Source organism: Oxyura jamaicensis, chromosome 1 (assembly GCF_011077185.1).
Source record: "Oxyura jamaicensis isolate SHBP4307 breed ruddy duck chromosome 1, BPBGC_Ojam_1.0, whole genome shotgun sequence".
Taxonomy (NCBI): Eukaryota; Metazoa; Chordata; class Aves; order Anseriformes; family Anatidae; genus Oxyura; species Oxyura jamaicensis.
The window spans coordinates 110,690,133-110,713,163 of NC_048893.1; the positions used below are offsets into that span (position 1 = coordinate 110,690,133).

A 23,031-nucleotide genomic window follows, 5' to 3' on the forward strand; every position below is an offset into this window, starting at 1 on the left:
AAAACAAAATTTTTTTTGAGGTAACTTTTGGTGAATTATTAAGTGATAAGGACATTTTCTCTGAATGAAGATGAACAGTTGAGCTTTAGCGATACTGCAGGGCTGAAATTTATTTCTTTTACCTGTTTCTAAGAGCAAAGACTTGTTTAGACTTGAGCAAATATTTGATTTTTGAACAAAAGTTCAGATTAAGAATTATGATCTTAACTATTGTAAAAGTTATATGTTTACCTATTTCCAGCATTTTTGCTCAGTCCACTCAGAATGAACATAATACTACAGGTAGAATGTCTTTCTAAAGCCCTTAAAGTCATCAGATGAGCAGCTCTAATGAAAAGTCACCTGTGGTGTCAGAGTGTTCAGCTTGTGAATGAGAAGTAAAGGTTCTCGTGGTGGCCAGACTGTAATCGGGTAGCCAGACTGCATTTAGAGGTGTTAATGTACTCGGCATTGTGCTACATCATGGTGGCTTTCTGGCTCGGGCGTTTGCAAGTGCGAGCATTTGTGCCTTATGCTTCATGCTGTACAGCAGACAGAGCTTTTTTTGTCCCGTTTGTGTGCTTGGAGAAGCAAACTTCTTTCATGGAGTGATTTTGTTTGCCTGGCTTGGAGGCATTGGAGTGCTCTTAGGAGCAGGGCAGGGGCTGTGAGGTGATACGTAGCCATGTGCCTCCTGCAGAGGAACCAGCAGTTTTGGTACAGAGGGAGCTTCTTCCCTTGAACTCAGCACTGGGCAGTGCTAGTTCAGGAGCTTGCCCTTTACAGCTTTCTAAGAATCATGTCTCAAGCACTGCATTCCTAAACTACGTCCTAGGGTTGAAATCTTTCGTTGGTACCAGCACACAGCAATAGTTTTTTTTGGGTTTGCTCTCTGTGGAGGTGGAATACCCTAAACTTATCAGTTTGGGCTAGTTCCAGCACTAGACAAGCCTTAATAGTAGCTTGAGTTAAACATGAACTTTTCTAATTCCTTAGTGCCTTCTATTTTATAAATTATGCACTCAGATGTAAATGTCCTCTCTCTCCATCTCATAACAGTTATATTCTTCAGGGCTTAGGTTTGAAGATACAGTGGGAGAGGCCCTGGGATGGCTGTCTTAAGAGCCTGTCCTTAGTAGTACTTGCTAGTTCCTAATAGGGATTCTGCTGGTGCTTTTTTATCATGTCAGTAGGATGGAAAAACCGTGTAAATACTGTTCATGTTTCTTGCTGAAATTGGGCATTGTGGCATCTTAAAAACTGCCCTTTCTGTTTCTAGTCAGTTCAGTTCATCCCTTGATATGCAGTTATTAGTACTTTTATATTGAATATATTAAATAGTAGTTGAGGCAGTGGTGACCGTATCATTCTGATAGCTTGATGCCAACTGTTACGCCCAGCTGGTATATTACCAGCTTGTGGAATAAACATAGGATCATCTAAAACATGATTATGGAGCTTTTCACCTGGATGTATGTAGGGAGTAAGTGTTCCTCTCACCAGGTTTTATGATGATTTCTATGTCTTAATATGCAATCAACAATCCATACTTGTTAATATGGATAATTGTATAAGACAAATAAAGAGCATCTTTATCAGATGTTTTTTGTCACTAGATGCAGTTCAAGCATAATTTAAGTGGGTCCAGTTAAAACCCTCCCTACTAGGGAAAATAATTAAACTTGGAAAATAACTTGAAGCTGAGAATGTTTAATTCTCAGATTTTCATCTTGATGTTCTATTTTCAAAATTGCATATTTGTTGATAAAGCGTTATGGACAATGATTAGATTAGAGAGCAAGGAACAATCATTTATTTTTATGAATGGTGGTAAGACATGAATTTTGCTGTTTTGACCTTTCAGTTATCTTGGCAACAAAGTTAGTGGATAATTTGCACCACAACATATGTTGATGGACTGATGTGATATTCTGAGGCCTTGTTTCTGAGGCCCAGCACTGCATTGATACTTGTATCTAATTACTGTTGACATTTCAGTGAGTTAAGTACCTAAATAACTTTGAAGATCTAGATTTCTTTTTATATTGCAGATAGGGACATCTCTCTACCATATTTTCTATAAAGATGGAACAAGAGGCAGTAATTTTGTTTCAGACATAGAGTTTTGTTCTTGATTTCCACCTTGCCTCCTGCCCCCAGCCATGGCAATCTGTTGGTGCCTGTGTTTTCATAGAGAACTAATTATTAAGAGTGTTTTAAAAAACTGAGGATACATGCATGGTATTAAGTTCTGCTTCTATCAGTTAGTTCTAGTTCTTCTGTATTTTTTTTTTGTAATGTTTCAACTTTCTGATCTTTTAAGATTTTATTTTATTTTTAAGTCTATGTTCCCTCAGGTTGGTAGCTTATGCTATATGACCTGTTTCTTTATTCTTGCATTGACTGTTTCAAAGAAATTCAGCAAATCTTAGAATAAATTTTTACAAACTCACTAACATTTCATTGTCTTATTGAATCCACATCGTGTGAACACAGACTCCAGTGTGAAGTTTGGTACACAATCCAACGCTGTTACCTTGTCTTACTGCATCTTTTTTAACATCTCAGAATTTTTGTATTCATGCATCTTGCCTACTTGAGGTCAATATCCCGCAATGATCTTGCCACTTGTTTGCTCTGCCTCTGGAATATAACGCAGAAGGATCAATACATGTGCTCTCCAGGAAATGCAGTAGAACGATCAGATCTGCAAAGGGTGGGTGAAGTTGATTTCATTCTTACCTGGTTTGTGGATACAAGCTATGTTTTACCTGGTTATGCAGGCAGTAAGGCATTTGAATAGAGAAGAAGCATTGTAATACTGTGATTATTGTCCAGTTCCTCAGGGCTTTCTCACTATTCCAGAAGAGTAAATAACCATTTCTGACAAGACATGAAGATCTCTGTACAGATAACAGAAATTATAAGAAGCCCAAGATGTGGGATGAATACAACCTTATTTTGATGAAATATTTTTTATGGTAGCTTAGTGTAGCTAGCGCATTCATCTTCATGCTTCTTCAAGGACACTGAAAATGTCTAGATGGCTTGAAATGAGATTGTAAGCTTTCATATATTTGTAAAAGTATATACGTTTTCATCTGTCTGTTATTAATGCAAGTCCTGCCGTGCTAGTAATGTCTCAGAAACAGATAAAAATCCTTCTGTGGGAGATGGAGCAAATGTAAAAATGATAAGTGGTATCTTAACGCGAAATATTGGCCTAAATGTATTAGATCAGCCTATTAAAAGTAGTTAGAAAAAGAGACAGATTAGCTAATTGAAAGCATTAAAAAAAAAAGACCTGGTAAACATACTTGTTTACCTTCCACTAATATGGAGGGCTTGTGCTGGCTTGGAATACAAGGGTGAGTTTGCACTTTGGAATTTTTCACTTACTAAAGTTTATCAAAACATTTTTGAAAAACAACAAATCTCTATCGTACTTTCATTTGCAACTTTGTTTTAGGTAGTGTTTCCTATTTTTATTTTAAGTTGGTGCTTTAAGTGGCATATAACTCCTTAAAGATAATTAAAAAAAAACACATTAATTTATTCAATTTCTTCTTGTTTCTTAAAGGTAAGTTATACGTTTCTAAACTTTTCTGTTGTAAAATTAAGTAATCATTTTACAGTGCAGAGTAATTCTTGACATACCTGTGTAAAATGGTATTTCCATACTGTACAAAGTGTATTGCTGGTGCTTAGTCTCAGAAGGTGTTCTCTGGAGTTTTCTCCAAAATTTAGTTCTTAGTAATTGCCATTTTGAGATGTCAAAGGAAAACTTTGATTATACTTATTCTGGCAAATAAGTGAGGAAAAAAAAAAAAAAAAAAAAAAAAGTAGTCTTGTGCACTTGAATTTAGACTAGTTTGTGAAGTACATATGTAGTTTGCATGTATATGTTTTGAGCTTGGTGATCCTCATTATCAACTAATTGTTCTTGCCCTTTGATCTCACTTTGCAGTTGTTTGATAGAGCCATTAGCCTTTTATTTATTTATTTTCCCCGTCTCTCCCTGCTTTTGCTACTTGGAAGGAGATTTTCTCAGGACAGATAAGTCACAGTATTTGTAAAGTACACCAAAAGGAGGTGCAAGAACAGATGTAGTCAGAAGAGATTTAAGAAAAAAAAACAACTTACAGACAAAAATGCGCAATTCACTGTTAGTAAATTGCATGTTCCCACTGACCCCACACATCTGTGCTAGTTAACTGTCCTAGCCTGTAAAACCGGGTGGCTGCCTGAAAGCTGCATATTAGGAATGATTCCTGGAACATGCTGACTGCCACACATTCCCGGGAGTTGCTGGGGAAGAGCGCTAGTTGGAGCGGATGCTCTGAATGCCCTAACGTTGTACGAACAGAGCAGATTGGCCTTTTGCTCGGGAACCCTCCTCGGCCCAGCTGAATCTGCTGGTATATATGTACACAGCTGCTGGTTCCACGTGTATGGGACTATTAAGTCTACTATTTTCTGATAGTCCTTAATGAGGGACGGGCAGAGTTCTTTCTCCTTTGCCTTTGGACTTACTGTCATGGAAGAACATTGCTTGGTCACAACAAAGAAAATGCGATTGTTTTACCTTTTGCTATACATACAGATGTATATAACAATATATACGGATGTAACCAGTTCTTCCTGACTTGGAGATGCAGAAATATTCCTTTGCTTCATTCTCACTTCCAAAGCCCGAGAGAATTGTTACTTTCCTGTAGGATTTCTATGGAAGTTGTTTTCTCCCATCTTCTGACAACTTACATCTGTAAAGTTGTGCTTGTTCTGCGGCTTAGGCTGAGTTTTATGAACTTTATGGGTCTTCATGACTTTTCTTCTGAAGAAAAGAGATTTTCCTCGGGAAAATAAACCGTTTCACACCCAAATCAATTGGTCAATTTTCAAGTGAAGATTCTGCAACTTCGGTTTAGAATTCTGTGTTCAGCTTTGTATTCCTACAAAGATATTGGTAGCAAAAGGCCCCAGGCAGCAACTGTTTGAATCTTGAGAAAGGCAAAAATTAGTTGTGTTTTTTGTTTGTTTGTTTTTTCTTCTTCTATGTCTGGAGGCATGTGGAGCTCCAGGGGAAGGCAAGAAGTGAAACTTCATTCTTTCTTGGGAGAAATCCAGACTCTATCGGCTGCCATCCAACTGCAAAAATTCTGACACTCTCTGTTCAGAAAAAAAGTGCCACCAAAATGTAGCTAGCTGAATATTCCACTTTTTCAATAGAAGGCAGTTTCCTTAAATAGAATTTGGGAGCTAAGTTTGTCTAGAGCAAAGATTTGGGTTAAAAACACTGCCAGATCTGTAGTGGCATCTTTCTACTTGATGTCTTTCACTCTGGCTATAGGTATTCAGCTCAGGTGCACAGAAACACTCAATGTATATTAAAAAAGTTCAGGAATAATTAGTGTCCTGTAACTGTGTGATCTGTAGACTATATAACTTCAGTAAGAAGAGAAGAGGGTTGGCAAAGAAGAGAACTGAATTCTTGCCTTGCACTTGCTCATGACTTACAGCTTGGTTATGCTTTAAAAGAATTTTAATACAGTGGTTTGTTGTTTTACATTGTATTCTCCCCCACTCCCCCACCTGACATTAGTAGCAATATCTTTTAGCCATCAAAAATCCACCTTATCCTTGATAACAGATTACCAATAGCCTTGCCTTTCCAAGCAGCTGCAGTAAACCATTAGGAAGATGGTTAATCTCCCTCTTATCTAAGCCTTTTGATCAATTTAGAGAAAAGTGAATTGGTGTCTAATAAGCAAGTCTATCTAGCAGGCTACTTAGACAAAGGGATTTGGTCTCCTTTCAAGATTAGCTTCATAGTTTTTTATCTAATGAATCAGCTGAATTTCATCAAAGATCAGGTAATTAGGCATTGCACCTTTTGGATTAATGAGACCTCTGACAGATCTTGTCTTTCTTTCCTTATCGAAGTCCATTTGAAGATATGAACTATCTGCAAGAGTTGATCAGTTCTTGAAAAAGAAGAAATTCCTTGGAAAGTCATTAGAAGTGGGACATATATGCACATATTTGTATTCCTATTTAAGAGCTTGTCAAAAGCTTTGGTTGTGCAGCCTTACATCTGCAATAACCAAATGACAGAGCTCCATGTTATCTCAGTAGGAATTTAGGTCAGTGGTGAGAAAAGTTCTGTTCCATGTGTGAAACCATGTTTGTTTGGTTTCTTTAAAAATGGCAGTAGTTCTGCTGCTATCTGTGATAAAGAACGATAGAAGAATGTCCAGTGAGAAATAAAGGCGAGTAGGGAAAAATGGAACTGGGGGGGGGGGGAGGTGGAATGATGCACACTTCAGTTAGTCTAAGATTTGCTTACATATTTTGCTATTTCCCAATAAAATATTTAATATAAAGTTTACATTCTGAATTGACACACATTAGCTCAGACACATTTACTTATTTCATATTTATTTTGTTTTGCGTGTCAAGGTTAGATTATTTGACTGTTTTTTCCTCTGTATCGTCACTATGCCAGTATACTGAGCCTTTTTGCCCACGGATTTGTGTAAATAAATGAAAGAATTTTAGTGCATCCCACTGCACAGTTCTTTCCTGTTCCTTCTTCAGGCAGGATGTAGGAAACTTTGCAGTCTGAAGGTGAAAACTTCAACACAGGCTCCTACAGCCTCTTCTACTCTTATCACGACACCTTCTCGTGTTGAACAGTTCCCCCCTTGACAGGATCATATGCTGCCTCCTTTTGGAGTGTGCGGTGTGCCTAGGAGCAGGCCTCTTGGCTTGTGCTTTATGGTCAGTAGGAACTTGTTTCTTATGCCCAAGGAGATGATATAACATTCTTTCTCTATCTGATGCCGTAAGCATGTCAGAGAATCGCCTCCTCCATGGTCTTCAGGACATGCTTGTAGGAACACAAGTCAGGTTACGTTATTCTCGGTTTTCTCAACAGTTGTGCAGCCTACAATGAAATAATTGCACATAAAGAATGCTGCCTCTGTCTGAAGTCCTTATAATGATGTTTCTTCATCATTAGTCTCTCTGCAGCTGTACTTTTACATTATTCTCATCCTGGAGCATAAAGCTTAAATGTTGCTGGCATTTTGAAGCATTGGATCACTGGCTAGTCAGCTCGACCAGTACTGTAGCTGTCTCAAGAGTCTACCATGCTTCTTTCCTGCAAATAACAATAAAGGCAATTTTGCAATCTCTGTCCACTCCCTTTAGTTCCTAGTTGTATTTGGAATAGGAAATCTCCGTTTACCGTTTTGTGGGGGAGAGGAAGAAAGAGGGCAACTTCTCTGTGGTATCTGCTATTTGTGCTTGATGGGGCTTTCAGAAGTTGCTAAGATGTGTAGCGTTTCTGCGAAGTTCTGTAGAAGTCTTCAAGAGCTTGACTGAGATTGACTGACATTTTGAAACGGTTTTCTGCTGGCTTGTACAGCAATGCCAGTGAACAGCACTGCATCGCTTTCAACCCAGATGCTTTGGCAAATATCAGCTTCATGTGTTGCCACTGCTTGGCATAATGACTGATGCTACAAAGCAGTAGCAAGTGGTTTGGATTTTTTCTGCTTATTCTGCACCAGCACCTTATTTTTTGCAGTGGCTTTGGAGCATGATAAACAATATTGCTCTTTTTTTTTTTTTTTTTTTTTTTTCTGGTAAGGATTTTAAACTTTTTAGATGACTTGGTAAAAAGCTGTGCTCAGTGGCAGTCTACTGGATGAGGATACTGAGTTACCCGGCTCATTTTCTTTTAGACATCTTATAGTTGACAGAGAACTATGCTTTGATTATATTTCCCCCCTGAAATTCATCACTGTAGTAGCAGAAAGTCCTATTACTTTGAAGATTGTTTTATAACCTCTCTGATTAATGTTCCTGCTGTCAGTAACATTCCTTCTGTACCCCTTTTCAAGCATCTTTCCCCACAAAAGCTTAATATAGGCAGCAGCCTGATATGTCTGCTTTTTCAGTCATGAGGAGGCGGGCACTTCAAAATGCATCCCTCTTACCTTAACATCTACTTGCTAGAGAAGAGCTGTTAAAATGCACATCTCCAAGAGAGCATTTGCCAAAGTCCTCGCTTTTGGTAGCTGCCTGCCATCCATGAAGCAGAGTGTTTTGTCAGCAAGCGGTTATATATGCCCATTCATTCCACAGAGCATGCTATGCATGGCTGAAGAGATAATGTGCCTTATTACAATACTGCTTGGATTAGAAAGTTTCGTTTTTAGAAAGGAATTAGAAAGATGGTGGGTTTTTGTTTTATTTTGCCTTAAAAAAAAAAGATAAGATATTGTTTCTAAATCAGTTACAATTAAGTTTCATTCTCTTATCTCACTGAGAACACACTTTCAGAATTTACTGTAACGTTGAAGCTTCTATAAGCATGGGTACCTAACCTTTTAAGACAAAGAGATTGTGTGTTAATTGTTTCCTTTTCTTCACTTGCAATGCCTAGACCCTAGGTAAAACGGTATGTTAGGAGATCACGGTTCTTTTGCATTGCAGTACAGTCGTGTCCAATGCCTATAAATGTCATGTTCGGTATGTATTCATGAACTAGAAGGCTGCTCTGACCAGACCACTGGCACAGTTGTTTGAAACTCCGTAAGAATTAAAAGCCTGCAGGGGTTAGAACTTTGTTAGTGTTTATGCTACAAACTGAACTTGTGATGATCTTTTCACAGAACATAGTCATTAGCTGAGCCCTGAAGAATTGCATGTCTGTTTAGCGTTTAGTGTTCGGATACGATTAACATTTTTACATAATCCCCTTTCCTTAAAAACATTCTAGACTCATTTCTTAGGTGAAATGTTCTTCCTCTGCACTTCTGTGGAGGCAAAAAGACCCAAACCGAACTCCAAGCTTTATCAAACCACCTGGTCGTACTTTCTTTGGTGTAGTTTAGATGTCCTTCAGGAAATGGCAGAATGAGTTCTTCTTTTAATTTTTTAACCATTTCTGCACTGCCTTTGAAGTAAGTTGTCTTTTCTGGTAGCCAGAGTGTACTTTGCTGTCTTTGCCCTTCTTCCCATATCGATGCTGTAGATGCATCCGACAGGTTGCTCTCTCAGCAACTTGTTTTGAGAATTGGCATATAAAGCCAACCAGAGCGAGGGGAAGAAAGGCTTAAGTGCTACAATTTAAGCAAGGGAATAGGAACACATTGTCTTTGCCTTCTGCATCTTCCATAATGCCCCTAGAGGAGAAAGGTGGAGTTATTTTGGAAGGAGGAGCCGTGTCATGGCAAACGAACTCCATCCTCCGGTTACTGAGGTTTTGTAACCAGGAAATAAGATTTACAGAGGTGTTTAGATGGAAATGTAGACAAAACTTGAAGTTTATCAACTTGTACAACTCTGGTACTTGAATAACGTTGCTCTAATTATTATTATTGTTTTGAAAAAAGGAAATTTTAATAGTTAAGTGTATTTTCTTTAAATACATGCTGCTTAGTTTATACTGAAGCCAGTGAAGCATATCAAGGAAATGTGAGTTATGCTTGTAAAATATTTTTCTAAGATCATAGTATTGTCCTAAAGGAATACCAGTAGAAATTTATTTATTTTTATTTGTTCTGATTTTAAGCTTGTGCTACTTGGGAGAAATGAATTTACAGCGAACCCCAAACACTTTGAGGTTGTATTCTTGTTTGGATTAACGAAACCTGGCATCACTGTCTCTGGTGGTTGCTGTTAGCAAGCATCTATTCAACCATAGTTTTTTTTTTTTTTTTTTTTTTTTCTCATTGAGAGCTAGTACTTCACAATGAGACAAATCAAAATTACTTAAAGGTGTGTATAACAAATACAGAAATTACAAAGGCAGGAAATCAGTCTTTCAAATAAGTGCTTTGGAATTGTGAAGCTTTACTGTACTTGTGAAAACATAGCTTTATTTTTGATTTTAGTTATATTTTTCTGTGACTAGATAAGGAAATGTTAGAGCTTTCTACTGGGGAATGATTGTTTGTTTAATGATTTAAGAAATCTGAAGGCAGTTTCTCAGGAAATAAGGACTGGCTTGAGATGTCTATTGTAACATGCCAGTGTGAGAATATCAGCCATCAAATTGTTTACAACACAGTAAAAAAGCGATTTAGTTACAACTTCAAACTTATAAATATTATATAAAATAAAATAGTCCTGGCACTTCCAGTGTACTTCAGAGTGAGTAAATAAACTTTTTGACTTTTATGTTTTTTATAAGCTACTATGGATTAATATGAACTGCATGTTTATGAGTTTGCAAGTATTCTTTTTTTTTTTTTCTTTAGGAAATGTATCAGATGAGGAAATGTATCAGAATTTGTTATTAATACAGAATGTGAAAATAGTATGCCATCTCCACATAAAAAATAACTGCTATGTTAGCAGCCAAAACTAAGTACGTACTATCAACTTCTGTTTGAGTGAAATAAACTATTTTAGGATCATGCATGAAATCATCTGGAAAAGGCATTCCCTTGAATATTTATGCCAGCAGATTCCCCATAATCACAGTGCAACCTATAAAGGTGTAGATTTTTTTCTTTTTGTCACTTAAAGGGCCTTTTGTCTGTTTAAGTCTACAAAAGGCTTTTATTTAACATAATCAATTAAAATATCCTGTTAATTTTTTTTGTCAGCATAGCAATCCTAAATAGAGTAGTACGGCCAATCTGAAATTTGTAAAGCAAGAAGATTGGCAGTATCAATAGGGCTATGCATTATCCAAGTCCTGCAAATGGAAGGAGGGGACAGAGGCAAGCACGTGTTTCCAGAATTTATGCTATGTACAAAATCATTTCGTTATTACAGTTAGTTTTACTTCAGAATTCTCAACACTGTATAAAATGAAATCAACCTTTACCATAAACAACAGAATGCAAGTTGGATTGACATAATTTAGTGAAATAGTTTGAAAATAAATGTGATTATTTAACTGTGCTGTAGAGTTAGGAAGATTTTTTTTTCTTTCAGTAAAAGAATATTTTTCATCAGTTCATAATACTGTATTTATTCAAACTACAAAAGCACTTTCAGATCCTCCCCCTCTCTCCTGAAAGCTGTTTTCTTTGGTCAGGTATTGAATAATTTATATCATGTGAGACTATTGCACATGATGTATTCATCCCTTGTTTAGCTCTTACATTAATGGTTTGGCATGCTAGCTGTACATTGATATGGTAGATGCTTTCCATTTTTTCTGTACCAACTGTTTAAATATATCTTGTGTCTCAGTAACTACAAATGGGAAATGACTTGAATTATTCTATTTCCCTTGATGGTTTTTATGAGTAGGAAAAGATTCCTTTTTAATATATATGTATTTGTACTGTAGATTAATGGAGAGCTTTAAAAATGATTCAGTTCCGTGCCAGCCTTATATTGTGTTCAGCTGGAAATATATGTTGAATCTAAAAAGTAAAGTTTAGACATGGGGCTACATGTTAGACATAGGCATTGCCCAGGTACCAAGTTTTTGGTGTTTTTTGCCTCTTGTACAGGTCGTATGGTTTGACGTGTTGCCATGTAGCGGGTAATTTATATACTGTCTTTAGTTTTGCATTGTGAACTGGAAATTGTAAGTAATGTTATTTGTCGTCTTCAGAGGTGGGGAAGAGAAAAGACACTGCACAAACTCAAGGAACTCTTCTTACTTAACTGCTGATAAAAGTATTTGAGAGGGCAGTTGAGCAGACTAGCAGAAGGATTAGTGCTGCAAGATACTGGCCCAGGATGGATTGCTTGGAAAATCTTGTAAGCCGATGGTCAGATAACTCTCTCTGCTTGTTGCTGCTGCACTGTTACAGGGTATGCTAGATGGACATAAATCAAAGAGCAGAAATTTAGTTTAAAAAGCTAAAATGAGATAAAGAACAGATTGATTTTTGTGTGTGTCAGAGGGGCTGATGCACACAGTAAGACAATATATTTTGGACACATAAGGAAATAGTGAAGTTACTATTGATAATGCTTCTGAAATTTTAAGTTTCCAAATTTTAAATTTTCTAAATAGGAGAGCCAATAAAGCTTTGACTTCTGCTAGACTTGGAACCTACATTCTTGGCACTGTTTTTTAGGCAGACTCTGTGGTTAACAGCTGAAAAGTTTGGGGTGTCTACAGATGGATAAAGAAATGCAGAGCCCCTCACCTCTTTGGCAGTGGCTGACAAGAGTCCTAGCCCTGCTCCAGCTGCCTGGTGGGCAGAGCAGTGTCACAGTCCCTGGGCGGCTTTGAGAAACACAGGCAGTGGCTGCTGCTGCTGCTGCTTCGGGTCCTGTGCCTGCTCCGTACCTGGATAGCGGATGTCAGTTGCCAGTGTCAGGCGGCTTCCACAGGCCCCTGAGAAAAAGAAACACACAAACCCGCATCTGACAGGTGAGTGAATCGCAGTGATAACACCTTCACGTCACCGCCAGCCTGCAGAAAGTGAAGTAAAACAAGCACGCGGTCGCTTGCGTTTACCACGGTGCAGAGCCAGGCTGTGCAGCTGCATTCTTCTTCTGCAGAGAGGCAGGTGCTTGCAGAGTAAGTCTGTCAGGCGCTGCGTTTAGGTTCTTCATTGTACGTGGACTGAAGGACGGCCGTTTCACAAGGCACATCTGTGGGGAAGGGAGTGGTGGCTCCCAGGCGTGTCGGGGCTGCCGGTGGTCAGGAGCTGGTATTCCTGGGGGATTCGCTCTGCCGTGTGCAGAGACACTTAACTGCAAGTGTTCTGCTAGGTGATGTTTGTCAGTGATGGAAGAAATTGGCTATTTCTCATTACCCTGCTTAAGTTTCTTATGCTCAGCCCTGAACCTGGCGGTTCTGTTTAATCAAATGCTCCGAAACTCATTTATTTAAAGTCTGCCAGCGGAGTAAATACCAAAGGTGGCTCTTCCTTCAGTCTTTTCCCACTTCGAAACACCAGCAGTTCATTAGCTGTGAAAAGGGGGGGGGGGTTCCTGCGCTAGAGGCAGCGCGTCCCGGTACAGCAGCCCCTAGGGCTGCTGCGTGAGGCGACCCAAGTCAGGGCGAGACTCCCCTCCCTGCCTCCCTCGGGTGTAAGCGGGGCGCTTGGACGCCTCAGCCCCGGGGGTGCGCGGGGCGGGGCGCGGCGCTGTGGCGGCGCGGGGCTGCCCTGCCCTGCCCTTGCCGCGGGCGCCCGGCGTCGCGCGCGGCTCCAACCGTCGCCGGCCGCGGCGGTTGGGCTTTGAACTTGAAAGCGTTAACAGCGCCTTGGAAGCGTGACACGGCTCCATTTCGCCTCTCGGTTATCGCCCGCTTCCCCATTGGGCGGCGGGCGGCAGCTCTGCCCTGGCAACTGGGGGGAGTCATTTGCATAGCGCCGCGCCATTGGCCCGCGCGCCGCCCGGCTCGCCCAATCAGGCGGCGGCGGCGCGCTGGTAGGCTATGCTAATTGCCCGCTGTTGCTGGGGTTCCGGGAGGTTTCTGCGCGCCGCCCCGCCGCATTGTGCCGCCTGCTGCGGGGCGCTGCTCAGCGGCCGCCGCGGGGCTGCCGCAGCTCCCGCCCGCCACGGGCTCCGGCTGCCCCTGCGTACGTCTATCTCCTCACATGGCCGGGGGCGAGCCTTGTACCTCTGTGTGTGGGGGGGGTCTCTTAAAATAATGTGTGCGCACACCGGGTTAATGGAGTAATAAAATAAAAGCTTCACTGCAGTACCTCAGGAAACACGAAAGAGTGCTGTGGGGATGGAAGGGATCTCTCACAGCTCCTTCCCCGCTTAATTCACCCCCCATTTTTAATTAAACTGCCTTACCCTGAAAGAACCAGACTTGTGTGGAAAGCTTGGCTTTGAGAACATTAATAAAGTCAGCTTTAATATCAATACTTCCTAAAATACAGGAACCCCTGTTTCTGAGATAACTATCTCTAGATGGTGTGAATATATAATAACCTATTTTTAGAATACACACCAGCCTTGTAAAAACGGGGTGTTCACATCCCTCACATCTGTTGTTCCCCCCTCAAAAGAAAACCCTCAGCTGTAACTGTCGAGCCTGGATTTTTTTCTGTCCTCGATATCATTCCTGCCTAAAGAGTACTGGGAAATGTGGTCTTAAAACATTGTTGTCACTTAAATCTGCGTCTGGTTCCTTTCTGCCGTTTTGTCAAACCTGTTTTGTCCTGCTCAGTAATGGATTAATTCACCTTCTGCAGTCCTCTCCAGTCCCTCCCTCTGTCTTCCTTAGCTGCCCAAATTATGGGCTTTCTTTGCATAAATGCTTTCATTCTTCCTCTCCAACTCAGTAAAATTGACCGTAGTGTTAATGGATTATTTAATTTAGTAAAACCATCTACGTATGTTCTGTATCCTTTTTTTTTTTTTTTTCTTTTCCCCCTTAGCATAGCTTTTAACACGTCAGAGGTTTGCTACCACCGAACGTTTACTAGTAATGGTGGAAATTACTGGCATTTTTTTTGACATGACCCTGTCGTCAGCAGATTTGGATTCCTTTGATTCAGTTGGAATTGAAATTTTGGTAAAAGTGCTTCAATTTGACAACTACTTTTTCCACCTTTTTTTTTTTTTTTTAATACTTTAAAAAATTTTATAATTGGTTTAATTTGTTAATACCAAAAGAACAGAGGGCATTTTCCAGATTTAATGCTTAGAGTTGACTAAGTGCGCTGTGAGAGCGTTGTTCCGATGAGCAATAGTCTGCAGTCATTTATAAGACAACTCACCACGAAGACCGAAGCTAGACCAAGTTAGAGTAGCCGATTTTTATTTTGGTAGGGTTTTGTTTCACATTTTCAACTGTTTTGTAAACCCTACAGAAAACTAATAGCTGAGGTAAATCTAATTTCTACTGCATTTACGAAGTTAAAAATCTTAAGATAAAAAGTAATTTGTGTGAACTTGAAGCAGTGTTTGCTTTTGAAGGCTTCTGGAATGTGAGTGTAAAGGTTCTTTTATAGCACCGAATGACTTCATATGGTCATGTCATTTTAAACTTTGTCACTAAATTTCGGTTGTCTGTATTGCAAGGTTACCATGACTTATAAACAACGCATTTTTTCTCCTTTTCTCTTTTTTACTTACTGAACTCTCTGCATAAGCATTGTTTCCTGTTTGTATCCATGTCTTTCACAGGTTGCACTGGGAACTGATAGAGCAGTGTGGGCCGTTCAGCTACATTAAATATGCCTATGTATTGGGATTAAGTAGTAGTTTTTAAACTTTTATTTGGAATAATATTCAGACTTAATTATTTGTTTCTATTTTAAAAGCTGTTACAAACTTCCAATGTGACTGTAAAATAGTAGAGAGCCATTTTCGACTGTCTTTACATCCACGCTGTTTAAATGGCAGAATTTTCATTAAATTACAGAACTTGTAAACTTTATAACTGTAGACATACCTGTATGAAGCTTTAAAATAAGCATAGGTTTGTAGAGGGAGAGAAAAAAGAAGTATCAGAACACTAGTCTTGGCATATTTTCACCAGCGCTGATGTCCTCTGAAAAATGACTGTTTTGTTGTTCTGAAGATTTTTTTTTTAAATGTGTTTTTTCCTTTTTAAGCAGATGTTAGTCTTTAAAAATATTTATTGAATAATTAATAATTAAGTATTGATTGCTCAGCTATTCTGATTCACATATTTCATTGGTGTAATATAAATGTCATGTTAGGCTGAATCATCAGCCAAATTACTTGAATTTGACCAGTGTTTCGCAAGCTACATGTTTATGAAGAAGAGTTAGATGGAGTTACAAAGTGGTAGGAAAACTTATGAAGAATATGCAATGTATATTAAGAAAAAATAAAAGCTTCAATAAGAAATATGTTGGTGTGTGTACAGTTCTGTAGTAGAGGATGTTTCTCCTCTAAATACTAGAATATCCTCTCTTGGACAATCACATGAAGATGTGTCAAAAGGGAGCTTAAAAAAATAAACCTGACCTGCAACAGGAAAATAAACAAAATTGCTAATCTGAAGCCTCTCATTCATTTCTTCATGTCAGTGTTGTTACCCCTTTGCAGGAAGGCAGCCTTAATTTTTGTGACTATTCAGCAGAGGACATCACGTGAGAATGGCAGGTTCATGACAAGCAAAAGGACGTGGTGATTAATGCAGCCTTAGAGTAAACCATGGAGCCTTTTGCCATGGGATGCCAAAAGCTGAATTGCAAGACATTGCTCAGCAAATCTGTAAAAGAAAAGAATGAGCAAAATATATTAATAACAAAGATTCTGCTTCATGTAACTCCTGGACTGGAGGCTGGAAGAACATGCCTGGCACATACTGCTTGCCGTGGTGCTGTCTTGCAAGATGACTGCTGTTGACCACTTTCAGAGACAGGATACTGATTTGAATGCGTCTTTGTTTTGGTATTTGAAGGAATTCCCATGTTAGTGCCCTGATGTTTGAAATAACTATGCTGCTTTTTAGTCCGTAGTCCAACATGAATCAAGCACCCCTTCTTGCTTGGTTCGGTTTCTGAGCAGAAAGGAATATCTCTTTCAGACCTTTCATTTGGCTTACTTTTCCCAAATTTTTGAAACTTCCTATAAAACATCTCCTGTCTAGATCTCTGTTAAACAGATTTACTGACTAATGTATGTTCCTAGTCTTTATAAAGTCTTTATATGAAATCAGAAATTTAAAATCACAAAACCTTTTCGTCTTTAACCTATGTCTCCTTGTTTTTCTGTAGGTAGAATAAAACCCAATCTCATCAGAATACTGCAGAAAGAAATTATGAATTACATGGGTACAACAACAACTACCACATACAATATATATGCAGACAGAATAATTTTATTTGGGGCACAGTCTGAAGAGTATCAAGGGATATTAAGTTAAATACAATGAAAATAAATTGTATTGTGTAGCAACCTATTTCAGTGAGCATTACTTCCATTCCGCCTTTTAAAGTAAATAAAGGTATTCATGGATAGTATCATAATTTATTTACATAGAGGCACTAAATTAAAACTGTGGAAGTGTTCTGGTGTTTCTGAACTTCTGCACACACTACTCTTCAGTTTTAATGTTCTTTCAATCAAGTGCATATGTAGGTGCAAGTTTCTGGTCTGTGTGAAGTCCTGCACATACAGGTTCAGTTCTCAGTGTCTACTTGTGGAGTTGTAGATTTTTTTTTTTTTTTTTTCAGATTTTCTCTTAGGCAGTCTGCTTCTCAATAGAAATTTCAAATCAGAGTTCTCACAGGGCTTAGGATTTTGACTGTGAAATTTAGTGTACTTTATTTCCTGTAGGTTTTAGCTGAGAATTTTGGTGATCATGGGTTACATTTATTATTATTATTTTTTTTAAAAGTATTTTTACTTTCACAAAAATTTCTTAGTTCTAGAATTCTCAAGTGTACTCAAAGAAATATATTTCATTAATGTATAAATATTAATAGTGTTGCCAGTGGATTAAATCATAAGCTTCTCTGTTGTCTTCCAATTAAAAAGCTTTATATTTATGAGTTGGAGAATTTCCTTCTCTTTACTTGTTGTGGGAGGATTACATTGAGCAGTGGCATTTAGTCTTTCTAGGTTGCTTGCACCAGACTTTTGAAGTGGTAGAGGAGAGGATACATACCTCAGTCTCTCCCAGTCACAGGTCTTAGCCGCAGTATTTCTATGGCAGAGTGAACTAGTGTCCCTTGAAAGTATAGGTACAAAACCAATAGAGTGCACGCACATAATTCCTGTCAAAGTCCACCTCCCACCACAGATTGTCGAGGGCAGAGGATAGCCAAGGCAGGCACAACACTGTCCGAACAACTAATGAAGCCTACTCTTGGCCTTTCTTTCTTGCTTCCCCTCTGCCAAATGTCCAGACACATGGCTGACGAGTCTTGTCAAAAGTCTGCAAGCTGTTGGGAAAGATGGCACCCAGAAGTAATTTTTTTGTCACCTCCTGAACACTTTGTCTTAGCTGTAGCTTTCTCCATTTAGAAAGAGCACAAGCAAGAAGATTCCATGGCCTGGGTGCATTGGCCTGTCAAAGAGGACTGGAGAACACGGTTGTTTCTAAGTTTAGGGCTTAATTTTGCTTTGAGCAAAGGTAGCATTTGGCATTTCTGTACAGGGAAGTAGACTGAATAGTTATTGTAAAATAGCTTCTGAAGTAGCCATTCTTAATAATATAATTCCTCCACAATAATATAGTTCCTCTAGAGGAAGGATATTTATAACGGCGTTGTTTGTTCTGCAGTTGCTGCTGCAGGTAATTTCCCTTTGTTCGCTGGTTCTCTCACAGCCTTCCTCATTCCAGAGTAAGCCCAGTGAAATCCATGTACCCTCAAATTCTCACGTGGTCATTTTAAGCGTGGTGCGTGAGGACAATAGGCAGAGCAGTGCTTCGGTAGGTTAGTAGTTCACTTAGAGTTCAGGTTGGCATTTGCTTATTGCTTAAAAGATGATTGATCTACGCAATCCCAAGTGTTTGACGTTTATCATATTTAGGCAGAATTCGGGTAGGTCTAACTTGTCTTAAATGTGGGTTCATTTGGACAGAGTTCTCAAGATACAGGTGTTTGTATCTATTGCTAATTGCTCACTGCAGAGGTGGCTGCATATTAAAGAAAATCAGAAGTCAGTCTTCTCACTGTTTCAGGCTTGTTTCTAAGGGGTGCACTGAATAGTTACTGAGGTCATAATGGCTATTAGTAGAAAAAAATAATGAGAAGGTCGAGGCCTTAATCTGAGTCGGCATTGCAGAGACTGGAAAGACACAGATTTGAAGTATGAACCAGTCCTACAGTATTAAGAGCTGCCATGGTTGGTCTGTGGTGTAGACCCACAAGCTCTTGAACTTTGAGTGTGGAAATGAGACTACCCATTGTGGTGAATGATACAGTTCACACTTTTATTCTCTGGTCGCGTTTTCCGGTGTATTCTCATTCAACTGCAAACTTACGCCTGAGAAGGAATACCTCAGCACACTGCGAAGTGACCCAAATAGCAGAGAGCAGAGAGCAGGGAAAGGGAGGATGAGGCAGAAGGGAGAAGGAAGTAAAAAGGAAGGTCAAAATATTTAAGGTCAAGGCTGTGATGTTTATGGAGTAAATGTAGAAGGGTGGAGGAAGGGTGAAATAAGGTGAGTTGTGCAGAGGATGTTTGAAATGTTCATATTTCAAAATTAGATGACCCCACAGTCGAGGAACACACACAGCCCCCGTTCCCATTTCCAATGTAGTTCTAGTTCTACATTATTTTGGTTGGATAAGTGCTGTTGTGCCATGCTTTACCAGTCTTGCCTTTCTGAATACAGTAAGAAATTCTGCCGTCTCTTGAAGTGGAGTTGAACAAAGAGGTGGGAACCTTGGGCAGTGGGGTTTTTATCTAACAGCTAAAGCATTCAGTGGAAGTAGTAATCGCTGCCTGGAAGCCAAATGCAGGAGACCTAGGTACAGAAGAGGTTATGAAGTTGTTGTTATTTTAAAGGAAACAGTTACACAGATAGCAGGTTGGTGGTAAGTTCTCACATATGAACAATGACTATGTTTACACTTAAAAATATGAAATAAAATGTTTTCATTGGTTTTCCCTGCTTTACCTTGCAGAACAGTAAGTAAATAGTGAAGTATTTTTAAGGCTGTTGCAGTGGTTATGTTACCACATAGAGAACTCTCTATCTCTTGGTGTAGAGAAATAAAGATCAGCTGTTGAACTGGAAGTTGCTTTTGTCAGTCATGAAGGAAGCTTCTATAACTCTTGAGGTCAAATGTGCCGCAATATTTTATTTTTGTCTTCAATTTTTAATTGGGGGGTAAGTAGGTATGAAGAAATACCAAAGAAAATTCACTTCTTCTAATGTCCAGTGGTCTTAATGTCTGAATGTGTCTCCTTTTTCATCCTTCAATAGAGGTATACCTAAATAGAATACTTTGGTTGAACTGTGAGAGTGGCAAAGACGGTCATATACACACCTTAAAAAGTAACGTATATATTTAATGAGTTGGGTGACAAATGCAAAGAAACAACCTCACTGTTGTGGTGATTTTCATATGCAGTCCCATAGGACAGGGGAGCTGATTTAATGTTTCCCTGATTCAATGAGAGAAATCCTATCATTTATGTTGCGCTGATGTTTGTGACACAGAGTCATGGAACAGTTGGGGGTGGAAGGGGCCTTTGGAGGTCACCTGGTCCACCACTGATCAAGCAGGGCCAGACACAGAGTAGGTTGCCCAGGACCATGTCCACATGGCTTTTGGATATCTATAAGGAGGGAGACTTCACAACCTCTAAGCAACCTGTGCCAGTTCTCTGTCACCTGCGCAGTACAAAAGTGGTTGTTTCCTGAGGTTCAGATGGAGCCTCCTGTGCTCCAGTTTGTGCCATGGCCATCTTCTCATCGACCAACACACCCAGGACCTTCTCCTTGATCTGTTCTCTGCTCAGATGTGTTCATGTTTGGGAGTGCCCCAGCCCATGTGCAGGGCCTTGCACTTGGCCTTGTTGAACTCCATGAGGTTCACACAGCCCTACCTCTTGAGCCTGTCCAGGTCCCTCTGGATGGCATCCCTTCCCTCGAGTGTATTGACTGCACAACACAGCTTGGTATTATCAACAAACCGGCTCTCCGTCCCACTGTCCATGTCACCGACAAAGATGTCAAACAGCTCTGGTCCCAGTACTGACCCCAGAGGAACACCACTTGTTACTGATCTCCACCTGGACATGGAGCTATTGACCTCAACTCTTAGAGTGCAACCATCCAGCCACTTCCTTACCCACCAAGTGGGCCGTCTGTCAAATCCATGTCTCTCCAATTTAGAGACAAGGATCTAATGTGGAGCAGTGTCAAATGCTTTGCACAAGTCCAAGTAGATGACATCAGTTGCAGAAGGCCGCCAGATTTGTCAGGCACAATATGGCCTCAGTGAAGCCTTGTTGACTGTCTCCAGTCACCTCCTTATTTTCCATATAACTTAGCATATTTTCCAGGAGGATCTGGAAATAATTCCATCAGAACTCATGGATGCATCTCATCAAGTCCCATAGACTTGTGCACCTTCACCTTCCTTAGCTGGTCTTGAACCTGATCACCTTCCTCAATCTGTTGGCATCACTACTTCATGCTGTCAGCCCCTTTCTTCAGCATGTTGGGGTTTCACTGGATGGCAGCATGCCCCTCTGGCTTTTTTTCTGTTATTCAGTTCATTTTCTAATCTGGAAGTGAAAAAAAACACACCTTGGAACAGCTGGGGTGGGGTGAATAATTTGATGCTAATATCTTTTTTTCCCCCTCTCTCCTCCTCTGGGGTAGTGAGTTGAGTTGGTTCATGGAAATCTGTAACAAGCATTGGAGTTAGGGACATAACCGAGTACCTGGATAAAGGTGTCAGGGCATCTGTTTTTGGGCAATAACCTGTTAGTCTGCCTCAGCTGTTGAGACTGCTGCCTCTTTATTTGATGGCAACTGTCAGAGGAGGCTTCAGGTTTGTAGAAGGCACCTGGGAAAAAGACCTGGTAAGGATGAAATTATACCCAGACCTAATGCGTCTGGGAATACATGTGGATTAGTCTCTATTTAAATGCAGAAGAGAAGTTACCTTCTCATTGCTTTTCTTGACCTTTTTGATGGTGCTTATTTGTCATTTTACATCTCTGGAGGTTTAGTTCTAATGTTTAGAGTCTGGAGTTGGCTGTAGTTAGTATGTAGTTGTTTTCAGCATTGAATGCTACTTCTTACTGGCTTATGTTTGGTCACCCTCCACATTTGGAAAAGGAACATGAAACACTGTGAATGTATGTAGATTTTTATTCTTGTGTGTGAATCTGATATATAATCTGTGGGCTTTTTTACATAAAGTATGCATGATACATGCTGTGTTTAGCCCAAGCACTGACCGCATAGACCTTACAGTGTCCCAGCCATAGGGAAAACTTTGGTTGAAATTTTCATGTTTTTAAACACCAAAGTTAAAAGACCACACTGCACACATTTTGTAAATCTCGCTTAGAATGGAATTCTCATCAAACTACTTGAGAGATCTGCTTCAGAGATCTGCTTCCACTATGTGAAGGTGCTGCTTTAAAGAAATAAACCCCACCTTTCCATATGGTAGGCCTGTCCATTTCTGGAGTATCTGTATTTTCAGATAGTTCAAAGTTATGAGCCTCTTGAGGTTATAACTTAGTTTTTCTCTATTACCACATTTATGCTATTGGTCCCCTCTTAGGCTTTTTCTTCTGGTTGCCGTTACAGTGCTTTCCTCGTTCAATGGCATAGCATTTCATTAATGCTCACTTCTTACTCACTTGTTACTTTCCAAAGACAGTAAATTTACCACAGACGAAAAAGTTACTCGTTATTAATTATATTTTGCTTATATTATGGTCTATGGAATATGAGTAATGATATACAATATTCTGAACAGCTTTACTTCAAAGAGCTGTCACGTTCGCAACTACAGGAAATAATGCTCTCAAGGCTGAAATGAGGGATGCCTTCTGGAGTTGGACCTTCTTGTCATAACAAGTTCTGTTACAGACTCATCAAAGGCAAACAAATTATTTTGGCTTTTCAACTATATGTTTTTATGCTATCCCTTGACCTAACACATAGGTAAACCCCATTCTTTAGGTCATTCTACTCATTGCCAATCTGCAATGTCTTCCCTTAATTTACTTCCTTACTTAGAGATCTTGGCATGCTTCTTGTTTTCTGTCGCTTTGTTTCTTTCCCAAGTTGCTTCTTAAAGTGCTATCATTTCAGGATACAATGGTTAGAAAGGGAAATTGATGAGTGACTAGAACTTGTTCCTTAGATATTTCTACCCTGTAGTATGGATGTGTGGTCTGTATGAGCTCCGTTGGATTCCGGTACCCTCCTGGTGCCAAGGGATCGGTTCATTTTCTGAATGTCTAGAGCTCCAGAACTTTGGCCACTGTGGGGTTTGTGAACCTCAGTTAATATTCATTAACCTCAATTAATATCCATGCCAAGAAATGCTCTTTCTTCTAGAGCTGGCTCTTCAGCCTGAAACTAAAGAGGTCAAGATTGCTATTCCAGCCAATTCTTCATTCTCCCCTCATTTCTCCCTAATGTTATTAGGTGTTTCTTGGCTCATAGTAGTATAGAGTAGTAAGGTTCTCTTGGGC

The 23,031-nt window shown here is 39.6% G+C and overlaps 1 protein-coding gene across 2 annotated transcripts in view; it reads left to right on the plus strand.

Annotated features, from left to right (window-relative positions):
- DYRK1A (dual specificity tyrosine phosphorylation regulated kinase 1A) overlaps positions 1-23,031 on the plus strand; it is an 88,776-nt gene that overhangs the window by 34,706 nt on the left and 31,039 nt on the right. The window contains exon 1 of one of the 2 annotated variants that reach the window (XM_035315761.1): positions 12,315-12,337. The exons of the other annotated variant lie outside the window; for it this stretch is intronic. The gene's annotated coding sequence lies outside the window, so the exon portion shown is untranslated. Of the gene's footprint in view, positions 1-12,314; positions 12,338-23,031 lie in introns of those variants that run through there. 2 annotated transcript variants of the gene reach the window in all.